This window comes from Euprymna scolopes, chromosome 2 (genome assembly GCF_053919585.1).
Source record: "Euprymna scolopes isolate OS-2025 chromosome 2, ASM5391958v1, whole genome shotgun sequence".
NCBI lineage: Eukaryota > Metazoa > Mollusca > Cephalopoda > Sepiida > Sepiolidae > Euprymna > Euprymna scolopes.
Window position 1 is genome coordinate 40,761,758 of NC_136483.1, and position 12,561 is coordinate 40,774,318.

Genomic DNA, 12,561 nt, shown 5'->3' on the forward strand with positions numbered 1-12,561 from the left:
ACGGACAATGTGGAACTCATTTACATAATATACAACACGAGTGTGCTGCTTTGGCTAGAATCATAAACTACATTAATAAACCATTTTAAATGATCCCCTCTTTCAATCAGTCAATTTGCAGTTTGCAATGGAAGAAGACCACAAGTTTAATAGTTCTTACAGAATTGGAAATATTTTATAAATTTAACATATGTAAAATAAATAAATAAAATTATAGAGTATGTGTGTTGAAAGATTGTCTTAATTTGGCAAGATGAGAGAAATATGCTTAGTAAGCAAATCACAGAATTAAAAAAAAAAAAAAGCGAAAAATGAAAATTTTCTCATCAAAATAAAAATGTAAAAAAAAACAACCCTCCCCCGACTTTTTTTATGTCTTCAACCAAAATGGATATTTTTTGTGAGCAAGAATAATGAAAGGTGCAGAGCAGAAACTTCAATGTTTCATTTAACAACAACTCAGATCAAAGTGTAGTATCTGTGCCCATATTTTATCCTGTCTCTTTTGGTGCCTCCCAAAATTGGGAGGGGGATGTTGAAAGGAATTTAAACATTTAGAAAAAAGGTTCTGATCACTCAAAAGGCGTTGCCATCCATATTAAATTAATATTGTGTCGAACCCCACCCACGTATGTGTATGGGGGATATAGATACCAACTAGAAAGCTTCATTTAAAAACTAATAAACTAAAAAAAAATTTTTGTTTCTGAATTTTTCAGATGAGGATTGATTATTTATGGTATTTGGATTCTTTGGGCCATAGTTCTCATTGTGAGCTTTATTTTCGACGTTTTGATCAATGTAACTTCTGATTTTTTTTCTGGTGTATCTTGTCAAACTCAGGAATCCGCATGGAATTTTGAATGGAACCCTTTATTTAATCCACGGGAGTAGCATGCATTCGTTCCAGCAGCCATGGTTGGATAGAAGTTTGTAGCAGACGGTTTTGAATACACTTCTTTCCTGGCTTGTCCAATCAGAAGCCAGCTCTCAGTCATGTGACCGAGTTTATAAAAGGTTAAACCAGCAAGACATTCTCTCTTTTTCTTCACAGATCTTGGACTGACAACAACTTCATGTGGAATGGACCTGTTTCTCTCAACTCCTCTCTTGAATTCATCTGGCCTTTGGGCTTGGGGGTCGACTAAGATGTGAATACAAACAAACCAACATGGCTATCTACACACAAGGATCTCAATGCAGTACACACAAACATACATGAACTCTGTCTCTTTCAACAGGCCTGTCTAATCTAGAATCTATGTCCCCACACAAGAACACTTTCCACGACTAAACAGTTTCCTTATTCTTACTTTTATGAAATAAACTAATAAAGTTGTTATTAAATGTTAGAATGAGATTTCTTTTCTTGTCTCCATTTCTACAAGTCCTAAATAATTCGCAATTGTATTTCAAGTGTTACTTGCACCAATGATTGAACCTTGTGGACTCATGGCATAGTAAATAAAGTACTTGAGAATATTCAGTTGTGAGTTCAATTGATGAAAGTGTTTTGGTTAGTAAATGTAGAACAGTTGAGGCAGCACGGTCATGTGCAAGAAAAAGGCTAATTAAAGCATGAGAGGAAGTAATAAAAAATAGACTTGAGAGAAAGTGGGATAAATGAAGACCTGGCTAGATATAGGTTAGTTTGGAAGTCAATTTATAAAAGCTGACAACACATGTCCGCATGTAAACCAGATGTTAAACCAAATATGATGATAATGTGTGTGTGGTGCTGTCAGATGAAAACCTTTAACTAATCTTTGCACTAATTAATTGAAAAAATGTAGAAAAAACGTTTTTTTTGTAAAAAGATTGGAGTCTATTTTATCAATTATATATTATACTTGATGTCCGTATCTGGTGTATCTAAGGAAAGTTAATATTTAATTATTTTTCTGACTCTTAACAAAAGATTAAAATGTTTTTCGCTTACAAAAGAAACGGAAATGCATTCTGGTGGGTTAAATTTTGGAATTAAATTACGTTTGGTAAATTTGATTTATAAAAGTTTGCTTTATTTTACATTTTTTTTTTTTCAATAAATAATTGTTAATAATAAAAAGAAAATAACTCACACATGTGTATGTGAATCTTTTAATCATAAAAATAATCCAAATTTATGAAGGATGATAGCAATGCAGAAAACCTGAATGGTGAAAGAGAGTATGAACAAAAGTATCTCCTTCGCCACGCATTCTATGCACAAATGTGCACTTTTTTAAATATAAGATCTGTTATTGTTTTTTTTATTAGCGATTCTGTTGTATTTAATTGTTTCGCTTACCTAAGTGATGAGGGAGTTACCTGCCCTTTGTTTATTTGTGTCACCCTTTTTTTCAGGACATATTTTTTTGTTACTTATTAAATTTTTTTTTAATTTTAATATTTATTGAATATTTTTTTTACCAGCATAAAAGTTATCCATGTATGTGTTTCAGGGTATCACCCATCGTCAGCATGGCTATATATATGTATATAATAATATATATAATGTTCTACCATTCATTATTTTAATTTTTCTGGCTAATATTAGCATCTTGGTTGTTATTATTCACAAGGTTTATTTTGTTTTAAAATGAATGCTAATACTTAGAATAATCTCCTTTATCTGTCAACATGTTTCATCTTAACTAATAATCTGAAAAAACAAAAAACAAAACAAAACCTTTACTATATTATTGTTCTGCCTAACACAGGTTCCAACAAAATAAAGAAGCCTTCTTGCATGGTTAGCCGAAACTAGTTTTTTTTTTCTATAGATGGAATATTCTAGTGTGTGTTTTTATTGTAGTGTACATTGAATTAATATTTTATTATTTATCTTATTTACCCTGTGTTGCCAAGTTGTTTTTGTTTCATGTAATATTTGTCTTGTTTTAATAATGCATAATATAATATGTGCATGTTGTTGAAATTTTAGATGGTAAAAAACATCTTTGTTTTCTCGTTATTGTATTTATATATGCAATAAATATCCAAGCAAAAAAAAAAAAAAAAAAAAAAAAATAGGGGGAGATCAATGTAAAAGATTAGTGTATCAACGAGAAACAAATTTACACAAACGTAAATAAGTGTTTGAATTTAAGTATGAAAATAATAATCTCACTAATGATCTTAAATTTGAATGTCATTTTCATATATCAATTTTAATAGTGCAATTTTATTGGATAATTGTATTTATTAATTATCCAATGAAAATTAGCAGTGTTTCATATTATTTGAATTATTCAGATTACTGTTCTCATCTTGAGTAACATTTTCACAACGTTTTGGCTGTTGTAACCTCCAACCTTCTTAAGGTGTATCTTGTTGAGTTTTGGAATCTTTCTGCCGAACTCTGGAATCTGCATAGAATTTTGAAAAGAATCCTTTATTAATTCACTAGCCTAGGTGCCCAGCGTTGCCCGAGGGTTTGGAGTTGTGTGTTGAGCAAAAAAAAAAAAAAAAAAAAAAGTGGTAGTAGGCAGGCAAGCAGGCTCAAACCTGTGATGCATAGGTGGAAAAGAAAGTGAAAGAAAATCTGACATCTTAGCTGATGTCTCCATGATGCGACCGGAAGTAAAAAGCGTTGAAATTAACCAAAGTCAATACAACGGTTATGATGACTTGCTAAAATGTTGGCAAAAAAAATCGACCCTTCCTTATAAAAAAAAGCCGAGTTTAGGGTGAAGGAATTAATGCTTTTGGCCAATTTTTCGATATTTGTCGTCAGTGACATAGAGCTTCAAAATGATATTGATCTTGTCAGGATCCGTCGCCTCTGTCGAAAATTTTTGCAAGGCATACAAACATACATACATTCACTTAAACAGACAGGCGAGATTTATATTAATTCATGGGGGCAGCATGACAAAGATTCTTGAGGTCGGAAGTTACACTGACCGAAATGAATAATACTCAAGATGAGAACAGTAGTTGAATAGTCCAAATAATACAAATTATCAATCGTCATCTCCAAAATTCGGAAACATAATTAGCTTTCTTTATCATGATGTTTCTTTTACTGAAGGAATTATTGGGTCGGATAGACTATGTAAACAAATCGATTAGAATTACTTTTTTTATGTAAAGAAACGAAATGAAAATTTCCAAAATTCACTGACTAGTCAGAATAATATATATATATATGTATATATATTTGCAAGATGTAATGTTATGTAGATCTAATGTTAAGAATCAGATTGACTTTTCTTTATATACTAGATTATTTTGTGATCTGAAAAAATTTCCAAAATTACAAAAAAAAACATTTGTGAATATATATTTTTAATTTGGCTGCCATTTTTATGGTACATTCCTTATAATGATTTTATCCCTTTACTTTGTCAAGTATCATCTGCTTTCTTCACCATCTTCTTCATCGTGTTAAAATGATGACCTTTCAGCTTTTATCTTGGATCAGAACAAGTCACAAGGAGATAATTTTCGTGGGCTGGATATGTGTTAAGTGAAGAAGAGAAACGAAAACAATTTTAATTTGTGTAAAGTTTTCCCTCGTTTCAAGTATCTCGGAAAAGTAGAATTCTGCACTCTTGGAAATGAATTCTAGGAATGTTTAAAAAAGATTGGTGAGATGGGATGATTTATTGTTTTTGTTTAGTTGCCCTGATCTCTTAACTGATGGTCATGCATACCTAAAACAAGTGTCACCCAAAACAACTGCTTGTTTAAAAAATCCCTCAATGATAATTTTTTAGAAGAGTTTAATGTTTTCTGCCAAAAGTTGAGGTCTTCCAATAATGGTAACAGCATAATTACAGTCTGCCTAGGGTCTTCGAAATTCATGTGATCGAAATCCTGCCTAACACGTGTTTATAATAATGAAGCCATGTGGCATACCAACTTGTGATTATTGCTGTACATTTGCCATACATGCATGTTAATTCTTTGTTTGAAACATGGATGGAACTTTTGGATTTCCATGTATGGAAGCAGTTACTTTGTAGCTTGACTTGGTTGAATCCAAGATTCTTCTAAAGTTCCATTTATAGAATACTAGCATTTCAGCCCAGCGTTGCCCGAGTGTTTGGAGGTGTAACTTTGACCCCTTAACATTTATTGCTTTGGGCTCAAATCAAGTTATTAAGTTAGTCCATGTCCAAGAAACCTATATTTAAAATTTCAAGTGTTTAGACCCAAAATTGTCGGAGGAGTCTGGTAGAGTTCTCAAAGGTCAAATCGTTGAACTCTGACCTCTTAACAGCCAAATTTCTGGCCGAAAACCGATCACAAAGATTTTCCCAAATCTCAGTACCCTGTATATCAAATTTCAAGTCTGTAGACTTAAAATTGACAGAGTTATTGCGTAGGGAAATGTACACACACAGACACACACATGTCCACTTTTATAGATATATAGATAATGGCCTTGCCAAACTTTGCAAAATATTCCCTCATTTTATTGTAAAGTATTAAAATATATTTTGTTTGTGACATTAAATCGATACACACACAAGAGAAAAAGATTGATAATAGAAAAATATATACTGATGCATATAGATTTATTGATCAATTTAAACAAAGGAACACAATACAGTGTATTGTGCTCCCTTGTTTAAATTAATCAATAAATCTATATACATCAGTATATATTTTTCTATTATCTTTTCCTGTTGTATCTAAGCTCTAGCTGCATATCGAGCTTTTTTTTTATATCGAAAAGTCTCCATCTAAAGAATCCTTATATACTTCTTTGATCCCCTTATATGTGTATGTAATAATATAAAAACAATTATTCTGTATAGTTCAAATCGATTTACATGGAAATCATTAGATGGGAATCAATTTTCAATGAAAAACCTTTAAATAGTTATTTAACATTTTATAATTGATTTGTTATTTTATTTAAGGTTCTATGTCATGTCATACTGGGATTTATTCAGCTTTGAAGCAAATAAAAAAAAAAAAAAAAAAAAAAAAAAAAAAGAACTTAGTTCAAGTATATTGCAGTATTAAGAATTTTTTTAAAAATTCAATATATATTCAATTCTTAATGCTGCAATATTTTAAGTTATACATTTATTATAATTTTTACTAGAATATCTTGTCCTTTTCCTTCCAGTTTTAACAACTAGTCCTTTACTGTTCCATGTTTAAGCTTAACCATATTACTTTTCATGCTTGCATTTTTCTATTGTAATCCATGATTTTTCCAAGCTTCCAATAAATTCACTTGTTCTTTGTTTAATTTCAGTCTTATTTTTTTGCTCCCATAAACACATATGTAATAATGTATGGCCCTCGTCTGCTTTCAATAAAATCTCCCAATTATCTCCCTTTCATGCTTTTGATTCTGTTTCACTTGTAACTTCTCTTTCCATGACAGCAGTGAATTACGAGTAGTAGCAACAGTAGTCGCTGGAGCGACATGGTTGCTATGGAAACCAGTCATAAAAAGCGTCGCTCACCTTATATATTTTTACGATTTTGAACACCAGAAAATTCATAACTTTTGTTTTACTGAACGAAAATCGAAGGTGATCTATAAACTGTGATAATTGTTTGAAATTTGGTCGAAAAATGAGTGAGCAGTGAAGCTTTAAAGGAGTTCTAAATGACTAAAACTGCCACTTAACCATATATTCAAACACGGTAGTTTGAATGATATATATATTATTACTAATAAATATCTGATATTTGTCTGAAACAAGAACTAAACTATTACTATCTTTTAATACTCAATTGAGCTTACTATTTCAAACAAATGTACTATTTTTCAATGCTCAATTCAGGGAAGTAAGCAGTGTAGCATCTGTTCTGTTGTTATGATACCATCCTCCCAGGCATTACCTCCAACTCTGCCTTAGGGAGGGGTTTGTGTAATATCTGTTCTGTGATCATTTTACTATCCTCCTAGAGAATACTTTTGTTTTTTTAGTCATAGTGTAGTATCTGTTCTGTTGTCATGAAAAAAATCCTTCAAGACATTACCTCCTCCTTTGCAGGAGCAATGTAGGATATATTTATTCCTTATATACACAACTGAAGGGAGTATAATATTACTAGTATTTATATGAGAAAAATTTTATTTGGTTATTATAGAAATTGATAGTTTAAGTCAGAAAAATGTAAACTGGTTTCACGTAAGAGTTAAAGTTTTTAAGAAATTTCATGACACCTTTTAAATTTCTATCCAGTTATATCCGAGGTCACTAAGGTTCAATTATTGCTTACCAAAAATACAATTGGAAACAAAGACCTATACAAAGATCAAGTACAACTTTTACTCGTGAGTAATACTAAATACAAGTCTTCCTGGTCCACATTAAATGTGAATTAAACAAAAAAAAAAAAAAAAAAAAAAAAATTCTTAAACTTTTCATTCGTGAAAATGATCCTCTTTAACCACTATTACTGCTTCAAAGATTCTTAGCATGTCTTCTACCAAAGTCTAAAAGGTACACCAAAGATAATTCTGCCCAATTCTCTTACAAGAGTTGTCAAAGATAATACCTGTGGGCTGTTTCTTCCAACTTTTCAATCAAGTTAAATAAGATTTACATTTGCTGAGTATACAGATCAAGACATGAATTGAAGGACATGCTATTCCCCTTTGCTTATAATGTACCCCGGGCAAAGTTTATCAAAATGCAAAGTACAAATCATTGACCTACAAACAATATTCCAAATGAGGTCATGTAATGCGGATTCAATTTGCTCTTCACCTGATACAAATCTTCAACTATGCAAAAAAAAACAAAAAAAACAATCACATTATAGCAGGGTTTCATGTTTTATAATTGATGTGATAGAGGGTGGAGTTCTTTCACCAACTTTTTGCCTTAAGAATTTTGAACTTTGATTTGTCATTCCAAAGGAATTTATTCTATTGCTTTATTATCCAGTCTCTATGTATTTTGACCAACTGGAGTCTCTCTGTCCAGTGGATATTGGCACATTTTTTCACAACATTGCTGAAGTTATGGAGTGGAGCAGCTAGCTTTCTGTCACACAAGCTGCTAACTGCTTTTGATCTACTAACCTTACTTTGAATTTGTTTTGTCCAGTTTTCTGAACTCTTAATAGTATAATCCACTGTAGTTCTAGGAATTAAAAAAAAAAAAAAAATGTCTGTGCTTGAATATAATATTTTTAAATTGTAAACATGCACAATGCTGCATGTTTAGTGGGGTGCTCAGTTGTAATGCAAACAGATGACAAACCAGTTATGGGAAAAGTACATGGGTTAGGGATTTGATCCGGTTGGATCACTTAAAAAAGTTATTGCTTTTGTAAAACGGAGATTCATGCTCAGAAATCAAACCACTAAAAAAATAAATAATTTATGTCACTCTGAACAGTAAGTTTTTATATCGATAGGCCTAACATAAATAAATCTTAAGTGGTTTTGTGATGTGATCCAACCAATATTCAATCAATACAGGAAGTCAGTTGGGTTTCTGTGGGTCTTAGACAGATGGGCCTCAAGTTTTGTATTCAATTAGATGTGTTCAGTAGATAAATGAAGTGTCATTTTAAATCTCTTAAAATTAAAAAAAAAAGTGTTGCTTGTATAAAACTGGAGTTGTGATTTTGAAAGGAACATCCATCGATTGCGACACTACAGCAAGTGTCAAAATCAATTACTGAATTCAGATGAAGACGAGTGAATGCTTGTGGTCTGCACAATGAATGCACAAAAACTTATGATCTTTGTTCTTCAAGTATGATTTCACATGTTTTGGCCATTTTGCTGAGAAAAAAGTTTTGATTCAGAAGAAAGTTGCAAAGTTTAAGTTTTAATTCAAGAAAATAAAAATAACAGATTTTACTATGTTTTAGGGTTCATTGGCATTTTTAATACATGGAAAGACTTATTTTAAGAATATATTAAACATTTATTCATGTCGGGATGTGATTTTTTAAAATTTATTTACAAAACTTTAATAAGCAAACATAATATAAAAAGATAACTTGTGACGACAAACCAAACTATTTTATTATCTGTTTATTTAATGATGCTATGTGCGTTGAAAGTCAACTAGTGTTGACCCGAAGGTATCTCTTTTATTTTGCTTATTTTGTGGGGTACTTTAAACCTAATTGATCCATACCTGATTATACTAAGTTCAAAGTTACTGAGGAAGGCTTGTATTTAGTATAATAAATGACATTTTGGTGCTTAACCTGTTCCAGTAAAAGTAACACTTAAAATGAAAAATATTTTTTTTAATCATCTTGGCATATTAGAAATTTTAAAAAAAAAATCATCTTGACATGCTAGAAACATATTGATTAGAAATTAAAAATTTTTTTTTTTTTTAATTACATTTTCACCCCAAACTAGGCGCATTGCCACTTTGGTGTAGGGGGCTACTATCAGAGGCAGCAACTACTGGGGCACTATGTTGGGATTTGGGCAGCAAGATGTCGGTTCACGTTGCACTTGAACTTCTGCATGTCAGTACAGTTAGGGAAGCAGGAACCTGGAATGGAATTCCAGAGTCTAGCGGTTCTGGGGAAGAAACTACTGGAGTAGAAAGATCTTTTACATCTAGGGATCTCTACTGTGTGGGAGTAGGATTTAGCTACCTGTCGGGTTTGTCGAGGGTGTCTACATCGTGGGGGCACAAGTGTCTGCAGTTTGTCAGAGCATTCACCATTAAAATACTTGTAGAACAGGCAGAGGGATGCAACGTTTCGTCGATGGGACAGAGGCTGAAGCTTAGATGCCAGTTCAGGGCCTATCAGATTGGTGATCCTTTTTTTAACCTTGTCTAGGAGCGAGAGACTAGGAGCAGATCAACCAGCCCAAATATGACAACAATACTCCATACATGGGCGAATGGTGGCCTTATAGAGGTACAGGATACTTTCAGGTGTCAGTAATTTTCTAGCACGGTAGAGAGAGCCTACCTTCTTTGCAGCGGCCCTGGCAATGCTTTCAATATAATTGTTCCAACTCATGTTTCCTGTGAACGTTAGGCCAAGCAGTTTGAAAGATGTACTCTCAGACAGGGAGTCACTGGCCATTGCTATTGGTGGCAGAGAAGGTTTCTTGTAATTATTGAAGGAAACCAGTTTAGTCTTGGCAGCATTGAATGTGACCATCCATTTATGTCCCCATTCCACTACAGATTGGAGGTCATCCTCTAGTGTTTTTGCCATTTCTTTAGATAAGTGTTCATTTGTTTTCCTGTCATGCCTGTTATAGAGTGTAGTGTCATCAGCATATATACCCATCTCAGAGGCAGTTTTGTCGGGGAGGTCATTAATAAATATTAGGAACAATAGAGGTCCAAGGATAGACCCCTGAGGCACTCCCACATTTATATCACACGGTTTAGATGTACGACTGTCGAGGACAACCTGGATTTTTCTCTTATCTAATAAGGACCTAATTATGTTAAGTATTCTACCAGTGATACTGTATGATTTAATTTTCCTGAGGAGACCCTTGTGCCATACCCTGTCAAAAGCCTTAGATATATCTAGAGCTACTGCTCTGCCCTCCCATGCTTTGTCCAGTGAATGGTATATACGTTCAGAGATTACAGTGAGGATGTCAGCTGTGGAACGGGCTTGTCTAAATCCATATTGTTTAACAGTCAGAAGTTTAGCATCTGTAAGGTGCCGGACTAGAGCATGGTTAATTATGGTCTCAAATATTTTGGCGAAAAGTGGGAGGAGGCTAATGGGGTGATAATTTGATGGGTCAGTTCTTTCGCCAGAATTCTTTAATATTGGTACCACAGAAGCAGTTTTCCAACAGCCCGGAAAGCATGATTCATTAAGGCATTTGTTGTAGAGTTTGGAGAGAACTGGAGCTACTTCGGCTGAGCACTTTTTTAATAGCAGAGCTGGGATGAGATCAGGTCCACATGCTTTTGAAGTGTCAAGGTTTTTTATGATAGCGTGTACCTGAGCAGGGGTGATTTTTAGATTGTCTAGCGTGGCGTCTGTCCGCAAAGAAAAGTCAGGCAGGGGTTGGTTGGTAGGGTCCAGTGTGGAGTTCGAGGCAAACCGGCTGGCAAGCATATTAGCCTTGTTGGTTGCTGAGCAAACAACCTCGTGATTGTTGGTTAGCGGGGGAATTGTTGATTGCCCATTATTTACTACACTGTTATAGATTTTCCAGAAGTCACGATTTCCTAATTTTTGTGCTTCGATGCGTTTTTTAGTGGTTTCAGTAAATTCTCTCTTAGCTGTCGCTATTTCTTTCTTAACATTACTTCTAGCTTCTATATACTTCTGTTTGTTTGAACTGGACTTATGTCGGTTAAATCTGCAATATAAAAGCTTATTTATTCCTGTTATCTCGCATACCATACCTCTGCATTATTGTGGATCCTATTATGACATCAAAGTCTGTAATTTGGTCTTTTATTTATCCGTTTTATTGCAATGCACAGATTTTCTGCTATTATTTAGTGTACGTTCTTTAATCAAAGAATATCCTTTAAATTGAGTTGTGTGAATACGCAATTACTTTTGTTATTAAATAATTATTATAGAATTGCGATTATTCCATTTTTTTTAACTTAAATATATTTTTTAATTTAATACTTATTTCTTCTTTTTGTTTTCTTATTATATAAAAGAATGCAGAGGTTTGAAATATTTGAAAAAATTCTTGCACATTCGCATAGAAGAGTACCATTTCAGGAAAGTTAGTTTTTTTCTTATAATTACAATTTTCCATCTAAAGAAAACAAAGAAAATGTTTTTCTTTAAAAAAAAATAAATAAATAAAAATGACCATAAGAAATGAAAAAAAAAAAGAAATCAAAACACGAGAAAAAAAGAAAAGAAAAAAGATGTAAAAATACAAGTTTTATTTTTATTTTTGATACCCCCCTTCCCTCTTATTATCTTCAAAATACATCATAACCTTAAACACCCACGTGTGTAATCATTTTTTTTTTTCCCAAAAAAACCATTTACCTTAAATTTGTATTTTGAAAGATAAATGTTCGTTTTTTTTTTTTTTTTTTGAGTTGCTAAAATTATAGAAATTTTTTTATTTTTTTTTTACAATTTTTAAAATGGACCAGAATTTATTAAAAATTTTTTTTTGGAAGCATTTTTCATGCTTCTTGATTTAACAAGCCAAGCTAGAAACTGGTATGAATATGATTCTAATTTTATATTGTGCAGATGCATAAAAAAGTAATATTTAAAATTTGTACCGAAATCAAATTATCTTCTTTGTTTTTAAAATTTTCAAAACTTTTAGTGTGTGAATGAGAGATTGACAAAAGTTTTAGTTAAATCAACTTAAAATAAGAGTTACCGTCCATGGCAGTTTTTTTTTTCTAATTCTAAGAAAATATCGATGGTTGTCAAGCTCATTCACATCTAACAAGAAAATTTGAACATCTTAAAATAAAAAATTAAAAACTACTCTTCTTTCACAATATTTAAAAATAAAAATTGATTATTTCAATTATTCAGACGACTGTTTTAATCTTAGATGTTATTTTCACAATTTCCCTATGAACTTGTAGCACAACTCACAGAATGCTAAGTAACGAGTTCTAAATGATAGTCTTCTAGAGGTTGAAGGTTCAATCCTCAGTAAAAGTGATGGGAATATAATTACAAACTATATAAGAC